We start from the raw sequence: 22031 nt of genomic DNA on the forward strand, positions 1-22031 counted from the left end.
CTAAATTTAGGACTACTAAATTGAGAAAAATCCTAATTTTAAGACTTTCGGTATTCACAGAAGGCATTTAGGAGTCCTAAAGTTAGGAGTTCTAACTATACTACTACTAAACTGAGAAAAATCCTAATTTTAAGACTTTCGGTATTCACAGAAGGCATTTAGGAGTCCTAAAGTTAGGACTCCTAACTTCTGTGAATACCGAAATGAGTAAGTGCCTTCTGTGAATACCAAAATGAGTAAGTGCCTTCTGTGAATACCAAAATGGTAGTAAGTTTAGGATTTTGTCTTAAGTTAGTTCTGTGAATCGGGCCCCTAGTGTCTGGGATCAGTTGAGCACAGCAAGACTATGAAGGCATGCCACCTCTTGTTCACTGTGAAACAAACAGTATTGTCGCACCCAAGGCCAAATACAACATGCCAATGCAGAAGGTGTCCCCACACTCAGAGACCTGTGAGTACTTTTGACACCCCAAAGAAATACATTGTGACTCCTGGAGAATCACAACCCTTTACACAATGGACATGTCTAGCATGTGTGAATGTGGCACTCTGTGAACAGAACACACATGTGTCTGTATAGCAGAAGTCACACAAGGAGGTGCACACCAAACTACATGTACACAGTCATTGTCTGAGCTGCCAGACTCATTCAAATCAGCCACTGTTAGGCAGAAATGGCGTATCAGTAAGTACATATAAATGTAAATGTAAATGTCAAGGTACTTATAGAGCGCACTGTCACCAGACGGACACCTTGCGGTGTCGCCTTTGCGGTTTCATGGCGCTGATACTCATACCGCTCTGGAACCCCTCCTGGCTTTCCCTGTGAAGTGTCCACTCCTGGGCACCCCCAGGGTGAAGCCAGGCTTCCTTAGCGCTGTTGGGGCCGGTGTGGAGGCTAAGCAAGCTATTGCCCAGAGTTGCAGCGTGGGGCCCGTGATTAGAATAGGCACCGAGGCGAGAATAGACAGGTCCGAGGAAATTGAGCCCGAGCCCCGCCGAGGCGGGAATCAAACCCTGGTCCCTGGCCAGAACTCTGCTTCAGGGTCTGGCGCTCTAACCATTGAGCCACACTCCTCCACTTATACATGGCACCACGGTGGTCTGGTTACTTGACACTCGTAAGTTGGTATCAGCAACAACCAAGGACTAACCCAAATGCTACCACACTGTGGGAACATGTATATGTATGAACTCCAAACAAGTTTTGTTCAAACTGTGCCTTACTTTAAAATGTGCCAGCGTGTCCCTGGAAAGTGTAAAGGTGGTGTCTTGTGCACTTCCTTGGGAGACATCTGTCATGTAGGCACATCATTGTCCTTCACAACAAAACAACAAGGTCAAGCATATGAAACATTGAGACATGTTGACAGGTGTAGTGAGTGCCAATGGACATTTTCTCTGAGTAACAACTTGAATAATGTCATTTGTCACAAGGCTATCCGTCACCTCATCACACAGTTGGCTACACATATGACCTACTGACTGTCATCTGGAGTGGCACACATGTCCACACCCAGGACAATGCATAAGCTAATGGGCCTGCAATTGTTTAGCAAAAAAGCCTAGCTGTACTGTGGGTTCCCCCTCATGGCAAGCCAGAATGTACCCACAGATGTCAGCACACAAAGTCACAACTGTGTAGCATCTGAACCACACACTGGTGCCAAAAATGTACAAGCAGGATACATGATTCTCAAAACTGACACAGGCAATGAAGCACGAACATTAAGCACTAGCCAACATCACGGGGGCACTGCACGATGACTTTCTGTACTGCGAATCATCACACACAAGTCAGAACTGGCAATGAAACATCAGGGTTGAACATGTACGCCCCTCCCGCACACACACACCCATACCTGAGTCAATGTGACTGATACCAATCAAGAAGTTACACCTCTTATTCAGGGTTACAATAACTGTGCTTGAAAACTAGCTTCATTAACATGACATCACCTTGTAGGGCTGCCAAACATATTGGTCACAAACAAACATCAACAGATTGTTGTGAATAGCCACACAGGCACTGCCCAGTGTGAGTATGCACAAGCAAACTGGTGTATCCCTGTCCAGTGGGCAAATGTATCACACATGTGAAAAATACTAACTAGGCCAGGGAACAATGCCACAGAGGCAGAGCCATGCTGAACCCACAGTGAATGTGCACAGTGTTGGATGACACACATGAGTAGGAGGGCAGGCTGTGTCAGGGGACTGTAGTGGGCACACTGCTTCATGGTCCTGGAATGAGCTGACTGTTACAGGAGCAACCGCCCCGGCACTATGCATATATCCCACTCATGCACATCATGTCTGAGGCCACAACATTGGTAATGCATGCTGCAAGTCTGTTCATTTGAACCCTCACACTCCTATGTTGAGACTCAGCATCAGTGCCAACAATTATGCACCCCCAAATGACTGAACAGGACAGGGCACAGGCAGACCACCCCCACACATGATGCTGAAAGCAGTGTGCACCGTGATAAACTGGCAGCCTAGATGATCATGTGCAATAGTGATAACACACAGACCAGGTAACACATGTCAAGGAGGGGAAGGAAGGAAGAACAGCACAAGTTGACTTGGGGGAACAGGATATGCACTGCACATATATAGCCTGGCAGTGTATCCAGGCGACTGAGCAGCTACAAAAGCTGGCGACACACAACAAACACACATGTTCCTACCCCCTTCCTGCTGCTGTAACTCCTGTATCCGCCTATCCAGGTCAGGGAAGACCACCCCCAGGACACGCTTCATCTGGTGGGTCAGGCGCCAGCGCCCGCCATGCTTGCGAGGAGCCTCCTCCTTCAGCATGACCCGGGCGATCCTCCGGGTCCAGCACCGGATGTCCTGCCATCTCTTCCTCACTTGTGGCAGGCGCAGACTGCGACCCTCCACCGATTGCACGGCCTTGACGGCCTCCTTCCAGATCTTCCCCTTCTGGTAGGCGGTTACCTGTGTGGATGACAAAGTGGGACAACATCACTACACCTGCACCATGTCACAGAGACACACATTTGAACATCTTTGATTTGTTGAACAGGGCATAGTATGCTGGCAAGTAATAGCACCTTAGTCATAGGGACTTTTTCCACTGGGGACGCACTAATGCACTACATGGCATAGTAAGTACACAGGTGGCATGAGGGGTGTGAAACAATCCCTGATCATGGCACACACTGTGCATCCCAAGCAACACAAGGCTGATGGACAGGTCCGCAAAGCAGTCACATGCCCCAGGCCACTGACGAAACCTCAGCAGAGTACACAGACACACACAGGCACACATCAATCACCTGCCATTGGCAACAGTGGATGCAAACCTCACTCTGCACATGTGCCACTTGCCAGGGGGGGTCACAGGTGTGGGGCTAGCTCAGCAAGTCAGACACACAGCACGGCTTACTTCACACATCAGATGGATTGAGCAGTTGCCTCCTCCATGCAGCTGTGGTGCAGCACTCCATATAGACACTCACCCACATGACAAGAAACATTCACACACATCAATGTCCAGGGGGCGTACACATCATTTGGACACTCTCACCACTCTCACCACAGCTCCACTCAACTCTCACACACATCTGTGGGTGCAGTCACCTGTCACACCGGGGTGACCACTGACTCACCGCAGGACAATAGAACAAGAATGCCCAAGAGGATTAGGCTGGCTGAATGTGCCATGCACTCTGCAGTGAATGTCACAGTAAGCACAATGCAAGTGAGGAGTGCACACATGAACTACATCAAGCCCTGCATGAGAGACATAAGCCATCCACCCCCCCCGGGACACACTCCAACCAACATTGCATGTCTGTCACACCTGGACACAATGCCAGAAGTGACAGACACAATAAAGGTGCACAGGCAAAGGTAGTGGAGTCAGCACTCACCTGCTCCCCTGGTCGACCATACAGCATGGGGTACCGTGGGAGGATCACATCCAGCAGGGCCTCGTTCTCCTCCTGGGTGAAAGGCTGGGCCCTCTCCACAGTCCTTGACATGGTGCCAGAGGGAGACAATACAGCAGCAGTGGTATCGACTAACATGTTGTGCAGGCAAGTGCCCTCTCATGGGTTCTGCCTGCCTTATATCTGCCTTGCTGGCCTATTTCATTTACAGGAGTACAGAGTGATTGGTCAGAGTCATTTGCATCCTACGTTTCCTCCAATCCCTTTAAACATACACCAGTGACAGCCTTCGCATCTTTCGATTTTGCAGCATCATGTCAAGTCAACAACCACTTTGCAACAATGTATAATGTGGCCAACTGCTTTTTCCAGACCACATGATGTTAAATTTTGAACTTGAAACTCGGTATCCATGACAACCACTATGCATTTAGGCCCTAATACTTGTCCCTCATGTGTCCCCATTGTAATTCTTAAATCCCCACACAGGTACGGCGCGTTTCACATGTACCCCTAGGGCACCATCACTACAGCGATACGGGCCGTACACGCGTGAGGAGATGCCGATCACTATAGTTGGGGGTACCGTAGGGCCTAGTGATACGGCACGTACACACGCGTGTACGGCCCGTACACGCGTGAGTACGTGCCTATCACTATAGTTGGGGGTACAGTAGGGCCTAGTGATACGGCATGTACTCACGCGTGTACGGGCCGTACACGCGTGAGTACGTGCCGATCACTACAGTTGGGGGTACCGTAGGGCCTAGTAATACGGCACGTACCCACGCGTGTACGGCCCGTACACGCATGAGTACGTGCCTATCCCTATAGTTGGGGGTACAGTAGGGCCTAGTGATACGGCACGTACTCATGCGTGTACGGCCCGTACACGCGTGAGTACGTGCCGTATCACTCGGACCTATAGTAACACAACTATAGTGATAGGCACGTACTCACGCATGTACGGCAGGTACTCACGCGTGAGTACGGGCCGTACACACGCCCTCAGAGCATGTGTACTGCGTTTCACAGCTTACACTGGTGATAGGAGGCGCACACGAAAGGAATGGAGGTGTCAGACTCGCACAAGGCTGTACATCAAGTCATTGTCAGTGCAGTCCTTCATGTGCAGGGCCTAGGTGTGTCAGGCAGTGATGTGGCACATGTCTCCTCATGTTGTGGCACAATAGATGTGTGATGAGCTGTTTACACATGTCATGTGTGATGGGGCACTAAGTGGCACACTTCCCCTTCACACTTTGCACATGTGTGCATGTACAACACACGTGTCAAGCACTGCATCAATGGTATGGCACAGTCAGCAACACCCGCAACTGTCCCCTGATGCCAGGTACACGGATAATTACACCTGACATGTGACTCCCAGCGTGCCACGATGTGACTATGTCATGTGTGTGTCATGTGTTCCCATGAGCTTTCCGTTGGTGTTCCGTCAACTCCATCTGCTGTTGCAGCATCCAACATGTGTCTGTGTGCATATGTGCATGACACACATATACGCACACCATGCCACATGTGGACTCACACGTCACATGTGTCATGATGGTTCAAAGATGACTTCCTGACATGAGGCAATATCTGCGTTCTCTCAATGTCTGTGTCATCAGTTCTTGACATGTACCCCTTCATGGAAATCTGTGTTATCTGTCCTTTTTCAGATGACATGTGACCTGTGCGTCTAGACTCCCGCCAGCTGTCTGTATGAGATGACATCCTTCACATGCTGATATGTGGATGTCTGTCACTCATGTAATGTGTCTGGCTTGTCACTTACACTGGCCCACAGCTATTTTAATGGCATGTCACGTCAACATTGCCATGCAACTATTGTGGCTGGCTCTTCGTAGGAATATCACCTGGCTGGCCTACGTGTCCTGGATGTATTGCACAGCACAGACTCTGTATTAAGCAGATGTGTATTAGCTGTTGAACATGTGCTCACCTCAGTGACATTGGTGTGGTAATGTACTCACTCTTCGTTCTTCCTTCCAAATCTCTGCAGGGCACCGCCTCTCCCCAGACGAATGCCAGACCTGGATGCCATGCGTGAACATGACTGCATACGCAGATAACGCTTCTCGCAAGTGTTGATAGAGGACTTGACCTGCCGGCTTGCACCACACCTCCAACCACAATACAGGTATCCTACAGCTCTGACCCCCAAGATGAAGGTGATGGCAGCCCTACAGTTTTTTGCCACCGGCACGTTTCAATTGACCATAGCTGATGTCGGTGGCATGTCCCAGACAATGTTCAGCCGTGTCCTGCATGATGTTTTAGAAGCCATGTTGGTGCACCTGGATGAATTCATCCATTTTCCCACTCGTGAGCAGTTGACAGGTGTCAAGGGTGAGTTCTATGCCCTGGGAGGGATGCCTCATGTAATTGGGGCCATTGATGGGACACATGTGGCTTTGGTACCACCACAGGCACAGGAGGTAGCCTATAGAAACAGAAAACATTACCACTCCATTAATGCCCTTGTGGTGTGTCTTGCTAACATACTGATTTCCCAAGTCTGTTCCCGTTTTCCAGGGTCCGCACACGATGCATACATCATGAGGCGTAGCAGGGTGCCAGAAATGATGCTGCAGCTGCACGCGGAACGAGCATGTCTTGTTGGTGGGTATACTCTGTTAGTCCTGTGTTTAGCGCTATCTTTGTATCTTACGGCATCTCCTGACCCACTTCTTCACATGATGTTTCCATGTAGGGGGCTCTGGCTATCCCTACATGCCATGGCTGATGACGCCTCTCCGCAACCCCAGAACAGCCGCAGAACACTGAAACAACGACACCCATGGGCAGACGAGGCGCGTGATTGAGAGGACGTTTGGACTCCTGAAGAGCAGATTCCGGTGCCTCCACAAGACCGGCGGCGCCCTCCCATATGCCCCGGAGAAGGTCTGCAAAATCTTCATTGTGTGCTGCATGCTGCACAACATGGCAGTGGAGAAGGCCGTGCCACTCATCCTTGATCCGGATGAGCAGGATCATCCACCCGTGGAGGATGAAGGGCTTGGGCACGGGGCAAGTGAGGATGAGGATGAGGACATCCGGAGTCAGCTTATCCGCAACTTCTTCTCATAATGGTGAGTCCCTGTGTCTGAGTGTGCAAGCTTTGAGCCTTGTGTGGCATGTGTTACAATGTGTGTGTCCAGCTGACTGTGTGCTAAGTGACTTGGAGGTGTGTTCTGATGTGTCATTCAAGTGATGATGTCATTCTACACATTTTAGCTGGGACACAAAAAATTTTAAGAGCATGGTGACAACATCATTACTGTAGAGTACATGTACATGTCTGCGGATTACTAGCTCTTCGCTGACTAGTTGTGTGTCTGTCCTCCCAAGGTTCTTGCGGCTGTCGTCTGCTCATGTCATCATTGCCCTCCTGCTATTCCTCATGAGTATTGCAATGTGTGCTGGATCAGAGTTACATGCACAGACATGGTGAAAAGTCATTTTGGGTAAGGAGTGCAGCAAGGCATTTTGTGGGTGGTACATGTTTGTGATATGTGGGGACTGCTCCTGTGCATGTTGTGTTACCATGCATACATGTCGACTCACCATGGGGCACATGACGTGTTGCATGGCTCCCATGAATTAGTCACCCTTCCTGACAGTCATCTGTTTTGGTTTGTGGATTCTGATGAAGGCATCAATGTGTGTATAACGTCCTTCAGGAACATACAGGATGCTAATGGTGGACATAGTGTGGGACATCCCCATATGACGCTCAATGGGGAATTGCAGACTCTCTGTGTGCAGCAAGGGGTGTTAGGCTCAACCCCTTCACTTGTGTGCCAGCTCAGTAGGATTTACCACATCTGTGTGTTGAAGGGGGTGTCCAGTGTAGGTCACGCATGGTCAGCCAAATGACCTGTGAGTCTGTTCCAATTGATGCATTTCCCTTAGTGTGAGGCTGAGTAATAAAGGTGTCCGTCACACTCCAAGGTGCCTCATCTCTGTCAATGCAGGTCTCTTGCCACTTTGCATGCGGCAAATCTGGCATAGTTGTGGAAGATTATGCATAGGAGTCCATGTGTAGTTTACCAACATGCATGCAGTTGCTCATGGATTAGGCTCCCTATTGGGCATGAAGTACATGGTCGTGTACGTTTTTTGGCATGTTGGTCCACACAATGGGCCATCAACACCTGCTGAGGGTGTGTCTCCTGTGTGCAGTTTCCTGATCCGGTGTCATGCTTCTTTGGTGATTGTGCATGCATTATCTCTGGGTGTGCCATGTGACACTGGACACTCCTTACTTTATACACGCGCCTGTTGCAGTTGTCCTTCTGACATCCTAGTCTTTGTGTGCAAATTCTGGCATTTGGCAAGGAGATGCCGCGTGCTGCTGCGGCCCCTGCAGCAAGGGCCCACAGAGTATCCAGATTTGGCAACACACACGCCTCCAAGATGCTCCTCACTTCCTCCCTCCACCCATTCATTTGGCTGTCCTCAGCTTGTCTATGCCACTGTTGCCGCCACGCGGTGCCAAAGGCTGGACCATCAGCACATGCAAGGTGCACATTGCACCACCATCCTGTCCTTGCATAACCCACATCACACTACAGTCTGATGTGGCAGCCACACTCCGAGCTATGTCCATCCACACATCTAACGCCTGCTGTCAGACATAAAGTGTGCAACTCCAACTGCCTACACTGCGCTGCCCCGCCTTCCAGGCCCTGTCACACCAACCAGGTCACGTCCATAATGCTCCCCACCGGCTCTGTAGCCCAGCAAGGGCATGGGAGTGGGCTTCAGCATGTAGGATGGTGTAATCGTCTGGGATATGGCACAGGTATCATCTCTCAGCATGTCAATCTACAGAGTGTCCAGTACCCCCCTCTCCACCATCACATGCGCACAGCACCTCATCATCAGCTCGTATGCCATTGACAGCGAGGTGCTCCTCACCCTCAACAAAGACACAGACATTGGCAGTTCCATCATTCAAGTATGCATGAGATCCATTGATGAATGGCTGAACACAAGCCACCTGAGCCTGGACTTGTACAGGACTGAGGTGATCATCTGAGGATTGTCCCCTTCCAGCTGGGTCAAGTGCTTGTGTCCCACCCGCAACAGCCCTGCACAAGCACCCAGTGGCCACACACACAAGATTGTGTGCCTCATGTTTGGCTCGCTCACATTTGCCATGCTAGTCCACAGCATCTGTACCTCATGCTGCAACGCCCTCTGCATTATGCACATGATCCACAGATAGATCCACTCCAAGAAAAGACAGACCATCCCCCAGGTCCATGACAACATCCGTGTCAAATACTGCCCTGCCCTCTACGGAGCAAGTACATCTAAACTCCCAGGAAACTTGTCCACATCCAGGGTGCATCTGCACACCTCAGCTTCAACACCCTGCGCCCCAGCCACCTCACCGTCCACCATAGATAGCTGCAATGGATCACTCTCTGCTGCAGGATGACCTCCACACTCCCCACCCACACTCAGGAGGCAGTCCACAACCCGACCCCAACCCAACCTTGTACGTCTGTCATCCTAGATCCCGTTGGGCCATCTCCGTGCATCCAACCTTGCCCTGGCCACCGTTCTTCACATCCACCGTACTCCAGCATACAGGACATTGGTCTCCCACCTGGCCACACATACCTGGGACTTGCTGCTGCGGCCCCTGCAGCAAGGGCCCACAGAGTATCCAGATTTGGCAACACACACGCCTCCAAGATGCTCCTCACTTCCTCCCTCCACCCATTCATTTGGCTGTCCTCAGCTTGTCTATGCCACTGTTGCCGCCACGCGGTGCCAAAGGCTGGACCATTAGCACATGCAAGGTGCACATTGCACCACCATCCTGTCCTTGCATAACCCACATCACACTACAGTCTGATGTGGCAGCCACACTCCGAGCTATGTCCATCCACACATCTAACGCCTGCTGTCAGACATAGAGTGTGCAACTCCAACTGCCTACACTGCGCTGCCCCGCCTTCCAGGCCCTGTCACACCAACCAGGTCACGTCCATAATGCTCCCCACCGGCTCTGTAGCCCAGCAAGGGCATGGGAGTGGGCTTCAGCATGTAGGATGGTGTAATCGTCTGGGATATGGCACAGGTATCATCTCTCAGCATGTCAATCTACAGAGTGTCCAGTACCCCCCTCTCCACCATCACATGCGCACAGCACCTCATCATCAGCTCGTATGCCATTGACAGCGAGGTGCTCCTCACCCTCAACAAAGACACAGACATTGGCAGTTCCATCATTCAAGTATGCATGAGATCCATTGATGAATGGCTGAACACAAGCCACCTGAGCCTGGACTTGTACAGGACTGAGGTGATCATCTGAGGATTGTCCCCTTCCAGCTGGGTCAAGTGCTTGTGTCCCACCCGCAACAGCCCTGCACAAGCACCCAGTGGCCACACACACAAGATTGTGTGCCTCATGTTTGGCTCGCTCACATTTGCCATGCTAGTCCACAGCATCTGTACCTCATGCTGCAACGCCCTCTGCATTATGCACATGATCCACAGATAGATCCACTCCAAGAAAAGACAGACCATCCCCCAGGTCCATGACAACATCCGTGTCAAATACTGCCCTGCCCTCTACGGAGCAAGTACATCTAAACTCCCAGGAAACTTGTCCACATCCAGGGTGCATCTGCACACCTCAGCTTCAACACCCTGCGCCCCAGCCACCTCACCGTCCACCATAGATAGCTGCAATGGATCACTCTCTGCTGCAGGATGACCTCCACACTCCCCACCCACACTCAGGAGGCAGTCCACAACCCGACCCCAACCCAACCTTGTACGTCTGTCATCCTAGATCCCGTTGGGCCATCTCCGTGCATCCAACCTTGCCCTGGCCACCGTTCTTCACATCCACCGTACTCCAGCATACAGGACATTGGTCTCCCACCTGGCCACACATACCTGGGACTCCCTCCCCGGGAACCCCCACATGAGCCATGACCTCTACGCCTTGATGATAATCTCCCAAATAGGTCTGTCCGCACAGTTTAGCAAGCCCCCCTCAGCAGCCAGAGGCCATCACAGGTGAGTGTTGTGCTCCATGCCTACATTGAATTATACCTTGTGACCCATGTGTGTCCTGTACCAGACTCTGATCCCAGGGTATGGATGGTTGGAGTTAGTTCAACACTCAGGCATAGTTTGACATTTCCACACACATATGTTGTTGAATAATGCAAAATGACAGGAACGTCTCATGACCAAAGTAATATATTTATTTGCGGTGGGGTACGTGTTTTGGTAGATGGAATTATGAGCTCTACCGGGGGAATAGAATCCAAAGTTCACAGGGGGAGATGGTATCCTTGGCATTGGAAGTCATCAGAGTCCAGGGCACAGTGTTGGTCATCATTGGTCAGACTGTGACCAGGAAGTCCATGTGGCAGAGAATGTCATTGGATGAGGTGCTGCTGTTGCGCCAGAGGGCCAGGTGCCAGGCCAGGTGACCTGGGAGATGTGGATGGTCCGCTGACTCTCACTGTCTTTTCGGTGGACGACCCACCTTCCTCCGGGGACCCTCAGATGCAGGCCTTGACGATGTTTGGGACGCTCCATCAGACGAATCCTCCTCCTCCTCCTCCCTCCCATGCTTTGGGCGATCTGACGGAGTGATTGGCTCATGTCCCTGTGCACCGCCAGGAGCTCAGCCAGTCTTGCCTCCATCCGTCCTTGGTGTTGTTGATGACTGGCATGATGCTCGACCTGCAGGTTCTTAATCTCATCGAGGGTCCCCTGCATCTCTGAGAGTCTTGACACGACCTGGTTGATGCCTCTGGTGTCACACCGGTATGTGTCCAGGATGTTGCGTATGTGTGACATACCGGTGTCCTGAGCTGGCTGGTCAGGTTCGCGCCTCCGCCTGCCTCCACTCCCACCACCCCTGCCCGCTTGAGCCTGGCCTGCCCTTGTGGGCACATCGGGTCTACGGGACCCCTGAGGGATGGCATTTGCAGGGTTGCCTGCCTCCTCCTGGGTGCCCGGAGAACCTTGTCCCTCCTGGTCAGACTGGCTCTGTTGTTCAGTGCGAGCAGGGCTCCTGGGTGTGTCTGGGGATGTGGCAGGAATGGGGGTGGTGGTTGGCACAGATGTACCTGACGCAGGTGTTGCAGGGGCTTGGGCACCAGAGGGTCCAGGCTGGTCGGGGTCATCCACGGAGTGGTGAGAGTCGTCGCTGCCGGTGGGATCATCTTCACGCGGAGCCTGGGACTGTGATTCTTCTCCCCCAGTGTTGGGGGGAGATCGACGACGTTGCCCTGTGTGTGAGAGAGAGACAATGTTAATGGTGTTTCATGCGACATCTATGTTTCATACATATTCAAGTAGACACAGTTCCTCCAGGTAGTTGGATGTGCCTAGCATTCCTCTCAATGTCCACTTGGGGATGGGTATGTTGCGGGGGACAGATTGGGATGTTCTCCTGAGTGTTTGACCTGTAGATTGTTGGCTATGATGCTTAGTTGGCCATGGATTGGTCTTGTTGTGTCACATGTCCATTGTGGGAGTTTGTAAATCCGTTGCCTGCCCCAGGGGTGTGTGCTTGTGTTGGGGGGGGGGGGTGACCGGGCGTGCTGTTGTGTGTAGGGTGAGTTGTCATTGGGTCTCCCAGGTGATGTGTCTGTCCCCTCATGGTGCATGCTGGCATGACAGTGAGTGTGAGTTCCTCTGCTAGATACCTGTGCTTGTGGAGTTGGTGTTTGAGTGTACAGTGGTCCCAGGAGGGCCTTGTGCTTCATACAGCAGGGCCAGGTGTCAGCTACCTTGTCAGTACTTTGCCAGTCCCTGTGCATTGTGCATGGGTATGTACCTATGCCATATGGGCTGAGGGCATTGGTGTCTGCATCTCATTTTCACAATGTGTCGTGTGTGGCCCACCCTCCCCGCCTCCCGGACATCCAGTCTTGTGTTTGTGGTTGTTGTAGCCTTGGACATTGCCTTGCCTTGATTTGTGAAGGGTGCATGGAGACGTTAATGGCATGAGCGTGGCTTTTGAGTGTGGTTGTGTGCGGTGAGTGCTTGGGGGAAGTTGCGTGCATTTGGTGTATATGTGGTGTGGACCCCATTGCCCCCATGTTACGTAAGTTGTTTGTGTACTCACCAGGCTCTGCGACTCCTTCGACTCCGTGTACTCCCACCGGCGATAGCAGGGCCATCACCTTCTCCTCCCAGGGATGGTAGTGTACGGGTCTGCGGGGCGGCCCACCTCCAGTGATGTTACTCTGGGCATATTCTTCATTCATTTTCCTCTTGACCGCCCTGCGCAGATCGTACCACCTGGCTTGGCATTCATGCCTGGTCCTTCGGATGGGCGCAACAGCATTCACCTTATCGACAATCCTCTGCCACATGGCAGATTTTTCAGCTATGCTGGTCTGTCTGACCAATGTTCCAAACAGCTGTGGCTCGACTCTGATGATTTCGTTGACAAGGAGGTCCAGCTCCGCCGTTGTGAACTTTGGATTCTTGTCTGTGGGCATGGTGTGGGGTGTGGGTGTGGGTGTGGATGGTTGTGGGTGTGTGGGTGTGAATGTGACGGTGTGTGTGTGAATGTGAAGAGGGGGATGTTTGTGGAGCAGGTTGTGTGAAGGTGTGTGAGTGAAGGTGTAGTGAAGGTATGAGTAATGTGGAGTTGTTTCTCTGTGGGGTCTGGCAGCAGTGGGTCTGTTGCAAAGGCTCATGGGTTGTGTGTGTGGGCCCTTTTTATTGGTCCATTTTGGGGTGTGGCTGTGTTTGAATTTTGGTGGGTATGTTATAAGAGGTGGTTGTGATTTGGGGCCTCTGTTTGCCTGTTTGGATGTGCCAAGTCAGTCATTGAGATGTATTTTGTCATGTAGACGTGTTTTGTGGTGTTGTGCGAGTCGAATTGACCCTCCTTGTGCTGTTTTACAGTGTCCTGGTTCTGTAAGAGTCTTTTTCGCATAGGTACGATCCGTACATACGTGATGCTGGGTGAGGGTGCTGGGGTACGGCGTTGGAGTGCGGCGCGTACATGCGGTGGGGGTACGGTGCGTACACGTGCGGCCCTGGGGTATGGCGCATACATGCGGAGGTACGGCGCGTACATGATGGGGTAAGGCGCGTACATACGGTGGGGGTACGGTGCGTACACATGAGGGCCTGGGGTATGGCGCGTACATGCGGAGGTACGGTGCGTACATGGGGGGTAAGGCACGTACATGGGGGGAGGGCGCGTACATGCGGTGGGGGTACGGTCCGTACATGCGGAGGTACGGCGCGTACATGCGGGGGTAAGGCGCATACATGGGGGAAGGCGCGTACATGGGGGGTACGGCGCGTACAGGTGTGGGGCTGGGGTACAGTGCAGACAGGGGGGGTAAGGCACGTACATTGGGGGTACGGCACGTACGGGGGTTCGGCGTGTACAGTTGCGGGGCTGGGGTACAGTGCGGACAGGGTGGTGTATGGTGCTGACATATTTGGGGGTGGGGGGGCTGTACGGCTCGTACACTGGCATAAGTTTACCCGTGTACATGTGTGCTACTGCGTTGGCTCCGATCAAACAAAAGCTAAGATGCACCACACATTTGTGAAAAGCAGTAAAATAATAACAATATATGTAGTTCAAATCCAATTCAAAAGACAAATAGGTGTTCCTTGATTTAGTCTTTTTATTCCAAGTTCATTGGACAATGGACATTACAATGCGACACAGCCGACGTGTTTCGTCCTGAAACAGGGCTTCTTCAGGGCTGTTAAAAATACATAGACATACAATTATAAATACATATATATACAACAATAAAAAGTGTCACATATTAAATTACAATCTGACAAACAAAACCTACACTAAAATAGACGTTTTTACATAAATTCCTAGTTTTTAAGGGAGTAAATATGACCAGACATGTACATAACGGAGGTTGTAATGATATTCCTCATGTCCATAATATCTTACTGGGCCATACAATGCAAATGAGCTTTTTAACATAGCATTTTATTTTTATAATATTCTCCCAATATACATCTTACACATAAAACAAACAGGCAAAGATTTCAAGGCGGAAGAGAGGAGGGAAATAAAGAGCAAGATATACGATATCCTATGTTCCATTTAATGATCTGTATATTATTTATGAGGGTGGTAATAGTTTAATTAAGTATTCAAAACAAATTCCACCTATCCTTAAAAGGAGTGCCGTGAAAGAGGTAGATTTATAATATACCTACCAAGATGTGAGAAAGATCACACATATACGTTAAGATCGTTGTTGATAAGATGAGGAAAAGATCTTCTATGTAGGTTCTTTTCTTCCATAAAAGATTGTCTGCAATGTGAAACCATATCTATTATTAATAGATGGTATATGTATTATTTGGATTACATTAGGTGGGCGGATATTAATGGAAGCGGTCTTCCACCTCCCAAAGATAATACACATACTAGGAGCAGGCCTTCAACCTTCAGATAGATCTAAATCCAATTTAAGATTAAATCCAACTTAAATAAACCCCTCTCATATTTGCTTCGAGTGGACACTTTGTCATATTGTAAAAGGCACGGGCATCCACTATTATTGGGGAACTGGACTAAGTATATAAGTATGTTTTTAAGGAAGTGGAAAAAAATATAAAACGAACACATGGTGGATCCATGTATAACATACCTTCTCTATACCTAGCATATCTGTGACCATGGATATTTCTTCTGTTCGAATAGCAGATTTTTTATTTCTAATCATATATTTGAGAGAAGTATTTATCCGGTCTAAAATGAGTAAGTGAAACAAAATTAGAAAACAATTATATTCTCTCCAATCTCTTTCATATCAGTTGTGACATGCTAAATATTTTAATCATGCCAACATATCCAAACTCCAAGATATCCACTATTAAAAAGACCTGGTTAGGGTATACATGCTCCGCTGCACCCCAAAACTGTTGGGATCTCCAGGGAATTGAACAAACATGAATTCTTAGTTTGTAGCGTCTAATGTGATCTTAATTCGTCCACCCATATTGTGGTTCTGCCACTCTGCACTGCCATTAACTAATCCTGGTTACTATAAGGGATTAAAGAGCCCCTTTCTAATAAAGATCCCATAATAGAGTACCACTAGTTTCCAAAACAGACATATGGGCCACACATCCTAAATAAAATAAAAATCCCGGGATGTTCTTACCGCAATATGTTAGTCGTGACTGGAAACGAGAGAGGTGTTCTCAAGAAACGGGTCCTCCGATCCGGTAATCTCATGCGAAAAGGTGCTTTCATTATATAGCCTCAAGTAACCCGGCAAATTTTGAACACCTGTATCGAACCGGAAGATCACGCCCCCTGACAAATCACATGACAAATACTGCGAACGTCGTGGCCATCTTTCAATGTATACAAAGCACCCACACTTGAGTGAAAATATGGGCATTAAATAAAACATCGCCTATCAATTGAACACAGATATATTAATAATCGAAATTCAAGTGTGATCTTTAGATAAATGGGTCTTAATATACTTAGAATGTATTTAAGAGATGCACTCCTCTTTTGTTTACAGACACGCTCTATTTAGAGCGGTCTCCTAGAGTCAGATGCGTTGGTTCCGTACGGGCCATTTTACGTGCGATTGTGTATTCGGACGGACGGTCGGGATCGTACTTGCGCGCTTGGACTTGCGTTTTACGATTTGCACGTAAAAATGTCCGGCTCACTCTCATACACTTTTCCCGACGATATTCAGATGTAAAAACTTTCCGACGCACTCTCGTAGACTTTTCCCGACGCTATTCGTAGGTATTTTTCACGTACGAATCGTACTTGCCCGTTTGTACGGTACTTGTACGACTCGTACGTAAAAAAATACGGATACGGGTCGTACGCAAATTATTTTTAACGGATCGGAATCGGCACCTTAATATGGATAAACCTGAGCATAAGCAGACAAAGTTGTACTTTCAGGCTAAGAAAACGGCCAGTACGATGTCTGTTGATAGGGCAGATGCACCTCCTGAGGTTGATAATCCAGACGTTACCCCTCTCCGGCTCCAAATGCAACAGAGCTTGGCTTCCATCGAAAATAAGCTTGACACCTTGATGTAGCGAGTTGGACACAATGGTCTATGCACTGGCTAAAAGAAAGAAAAATGCATCTGTGTCGCCAAAACTCGCATTTCTAAATTAGAAGATAACATGAATGGCACCAATGAGAAACTATTGAACATGTACAAGGTCCTCAATGTTATTTAAACAAAAAATGAAGATCTCGAGGCTTGATCCTGGCATAATATTCTGTGGCTGGTGGGCCTCCCTGAATCCACAAATACAGGCAGAATGACAGACTTTGTTGAAAACCTCCTCAAGAAACAATTCGGAGCAGATGTTTTCTCCCCTCTGTAAGTGGCGGTGTGTCCAGGTTAGGTCTATGTAGCAACGCTGCACATTTTCTTACATATTCCTCTTTCTGCAGATGTTTGCATGCGTGACAATGTTGCATACGTTTCTCTGAAACTGTTTTGCTTACACATCTGGCTTCGCGCAACATTAGCATGATACCTCGAACACTGAGTACAAGGCCTTTGCGCACATTGTGCAAATGTCGTTCTATCTCCATCCACGGGGCAACAGGGCTATATGCATACCCATAACTATAATAATCTGCATATACATCACAGGGATGCTTTTCTTTTTTCATACATAAAGAAGCATTTCTGGGAGTTAGCAGAGGACACACTTCAGCTGACATCAAGGGGTCCCTTCATGCTGAGGCTTTGCCAAAGCAGCCGCCTAACATCTCCATGAGGGGTGTCCAGTTTGTGACCAACTGGGATCCTACATTCTTTCCCGCCAGGTAATGGGGTTGGATCATTCCGTGGGGGTATTCTTGGTTGTAGACGTACACCTACACGTACTCTAGACCCACATAGAGTAGGGATTGCATAGTGGTAGTATGCCTGATTTATCTTATATGCCTGCATATATACCCTGTTTTAGCACCATGATGGGACTATATCTGCTATTCACTATTTTGGTGGTTCATAATCACTTTCATATGCTTCTGTGTACTGATTACTGCAGTACATGTATTCTATCCAAGAATAACATTGGTTCAATTAATTTATTGAAAAAGTTCCATTGTGTATTCTTTGTAAATTTCTCTGAGAACAAGTGCGCACAAGTGATTGGGCGAAAGGGTGGTAGATCTGTTACCACGATCCCTGAGGGGTCAGGGTTGTCATGTTCAGTGGTTTCCAGAAACCATTTGCTCCCTGTTTGGGTTAGGAGGGCTTATGGTGGCTTTGTGAGCTAGCTGGTCTCTAGGCCAATATATACAGGAGGGGTGCCTGTAGTCAGTCTAAGCACTTCACCCAAAGTTTATGTTTTCCACAAATGTGCAAATGGTCAGGTCCTATGGATTAGTAGGAACTACACAACAGTGCAAAGGCTTCACCATCTGTTGAGGGTTCCATTCACCTCCTGGTGCTCCCCCTAGACCTATCATAGCCCACCTGTTCAACTGCCAGGATCGCAAAACGGTTCTGCCTTTGGCCCGGGAGAGACAACCCCTCATACATGAGGGCACCACAATCTTTATTTATCTGGATTTTACACAGAAAGTGCAAGAGGCCTGGAAAGTCCATGTGCTGAATGAACGCAAACTATGACAGGAAGGAATTCAATATGTTTATAGGCAAATCGTTATGGAAAAGTGTTAGACCTGACATCCTTGGGGTGATCTTCCCCAAACATTGTGCTTTTCACCGCCACGTTTTGCTGAACCTTCTTGTTGGCCTGAGGACTCTGAGCACTTTACCACTGCTGACCAGTGCTAAAGTGGTTGTTCCTCTCCCCTAAACATTGGTGTAATTGATGTATACATGATTATCATATTTAATTTGACTGTAAGTCCCTTATAAAATGGTATACCATATACCCAGGGCCTATACGTTAAATGCTACCAGTGGGCTTGCAGCACTGATTGTGCCACACACAAAGTAGCCTTTCAACCCTGTCTCAGGCCTGCCACTGCAGTGCCTGAGTGTGCAGTTTACTGCCAGTTTGACTTGACATTTAAAACTACTTACCAAGCCTTAAACTACCCTATTCTTACATATAAGCCATCCCTAAGGTAGGTCACAGGTAGCCCTAAGGGCAGAGTGGTGTGTAAGTAAAAGGTAGGGCAAATACTTTTATGTTTTGTATGTCCTGATAGTGACAAACAGCTAAATTCATTTTTCACTACTGTGAGGCCTAACCTTTTAATTGGTTAACTTTGGGAACATTGGGAATTCCTTAACACACTTTTAAGCTGTAATTCTTGATCAGAGAGGAGTAGCCAGTTCATGTTTTATATCTTTGGAATGGTAATTATAAACCATCCTAACTTGAGAAGATGGAATTAACCTTACTGTTTTAGAAATAACACTTTTAGAAAGTCGAAACTGAAAAAAATAACTAGGACTGAAGTCTTAGACAGAGGGTGCACTACTACAAAGCACTCCAAGAGTGTCTAATACATTGTATACTCAATTAGATCAGTTTATATCCATAAACAACGCTTTGACAAAATCATAAACAGTATCATAATATCCCAATGAATGTGCTTGACACCGTCACTCCATTGCTTCATCAGTATTTTTTTTAATTCAAACGTAGAATTCTCAAAAGAAACTTTGTTGATCTTCAAATATCAAACATAAGTAACAAGCGTGAATAATACAAATCCCAATGCATATCGGATGGATAAACCCCCTTTTTTCAGGGGAATCTACAAACAAATCATAATAACAATAAATATGCATCATCTTTGATTACATGAGACCATTCAATATCATCAAATGGTCCTTTTTCCGTGCGGTGGGTATACATTATAGAAGTTTATTATATTAAAAACCCAGGTCCAACTCAAGCTTGTGAAGGAGTATCGTGAAAAAGAAATTGTGCAAAAGTGAAAACAAGAAATCCAACTGTGCCGCCCGCTCTTATTTTATAAACATTGTGCACCGCAAGCCAAACAATCTGAAATGGACTCTCTCATGAAAGTACGTGGAAACCAATACATGTGAACCTATGTGCTTACTGTATTTTCATGCAGTTATGTGGGCCATCGTGCATCCCCAGGCTACAAGCTGTGTCAAAAGCGAAATACATCCGTACCTCCACGGCAAACTTTAACAGCTGTGCTCAAGCTGGAGTCCCAAAATACTGCACTGTCCTATGTCCACACAGATGTCAGGTGCACAGTCATGCCAATGTTGCTGGTGCCGGTTATTGAGAGTCAATACTTCATGGAACCTTGAGAGTCTCCAAGCTTACAAGGTCAACTTGTACTGTGGTTCTAGAATCAACACAATACTTTTATAGGTACAAGCTACCCATGAATAATAAGTAGTTTAACACCACCAAAGTTAAATAAGAACATGGCTTAAGGTCCAAACAGCACTACAACTGCTTGCCGCCTGTGCAAGCAGAGCCCGCACCCCCTTCAAAGTAATAGAAATAGAAAAGAGACCAGAAGATGATCCCAAAGTTTTGGAAGTGCACAACATGTCTGTCAAAGTGTGGACTTTCAATAAAAAATGCTTTCTGATTATTGCGAGTTGTAAGTTCATCAAATATATCTTGATACAGACGCAATTAGTGATTAGTATCCTAAAGCTGCTACATTCATCATACGTATAAAATCCATTCTTATGTGTGTTTTGGTCCTGTACAAACATACTATATAGTTATAAAATACAGTGAGTGCACGAGTATTGTATCCCTCTTATGCTGTGTAAGATGCTGATTATGATTATTGCGAGTTAATAATTCTCGATTAGTTGCAGGTACTTTTCTTGACAATATATCACCCTCAATCATCCTTTTTGAAAATTACTGTGCAGGATCAATTAAACTAAAATTATTAGCTCACAATATGTACCATCTGTAACAGTGCACAATATGTGTACATGACGCCACCTGCAAAAAACATCCCTACAATTGCTATAAATCATAATAATTTGTTGCTCTTACATATGGATACTCTTTGATCTGTATAATTTTTTGACTTACACAGTGATAAACATCCATATAATGGCTGTACGTCGTGGCAACGTATCACTCTTCCACATTGATCTATATCATTTGGGGACTTGCACAGTGGTGTTCTTTGCTCTGTATCATGAGTTACCTTCTCTACTAAAAAGACACTAGATTTTGATTCAACGTGTTCAGCAAACTATATATGTTACGTTTCATATTTACTGAAACACATATGCACATTCATGATAACTGTTCAACACTTATATGAACCTGGAGAAAAGAAGAACGTAAAAAAGAGACTGAAAGGAGTGTATATAGTTCTAAAGAAACAGGATAATTCCAACTTATCATTGAGACTCTTAGGCATAAGGGTGTCCAAAAATCGGATCCAGAAGCTTTCCTGTTGTGTCAGGAACTTAGAGGTGTCCCTGTCATTTCTAATCTTCAACACTTCCAAAACTGTAAATCTCAGTTGTGCTATCGTGTGATGATGCTCAACCCAGTGGCTAGCTAGAGATGAACTAGTTGTCCTAGTACTGATCCTACTCTTGTGCTCAGTGATACGTCTCCATAAAGATCTCTCAGTTTTACCAACATAATACAAACCACATGGGCATCTGATTGCATATACCACATTTTGTTCATTACAATTAGCTGTAAAGTGCAGACTGATCACTTTCTCTGACCAGGGATGTGAAATGTTGGTGCCAGTCAGTACGTTGTTGCAATGAGAGCAATTATGACATCTTTGCATCCCTTTGTCTTCCACTGTTTGATCTGTCTCGCCTCTCATGAGGATCTCTCTAAGATTGCGCGATCTTTTATATGCAAAGATGGGAGGATCACAGAACAGTTTGCCGAAGTCAGGTTCAGATTGTAGTAGGTCCCAACGGTTCAGAATCACCTATTTAATCGCCGCTGACTGTGTGGAGTACGTAGAGACAAAGACCTCTCTTTTGGCAGCTGTCTTAACCTGTTTTTCCAATAAATCTGCTCTTGATATAGCCTGTGTCCTTTTTCATCAAATATCTTGATACAGACGCAATTAGTGATTAGTATCCTAAAGCTGCTACATTCGTCATACGTATAAA

General features: G+C 47.6%; 1 protein-coding gene across 1 annotated transcript in view; it reads left to right on the plus strand.

Annotated features, from left to right (window-relative positions):
* LOC146817252 (glutathione S-transferase A4-like) overlaps positions 1–22031 on the plus strand; it is a 300640-nt gene that overhangs the window by 217663 nt on the left and 60946 nt on the right. The gene's annotated exons all lie outside the window — the stretch shown is intronic.

The sequence above is a fragment of the Triturus cristatus genome, chromosome 6 (genome assembly GCF_964204655.1).
Source record: "Triturus cristatus chromosome 6, aTriCri1.1, whole genome shotgun sequence".
Taxonomy (NCBI): domain Eukaryota; kingdom Metazoa; phylum Chordata; class Amphibia; order Caudata; family Salamandridae; genus Triturus; species Triturus cristatus.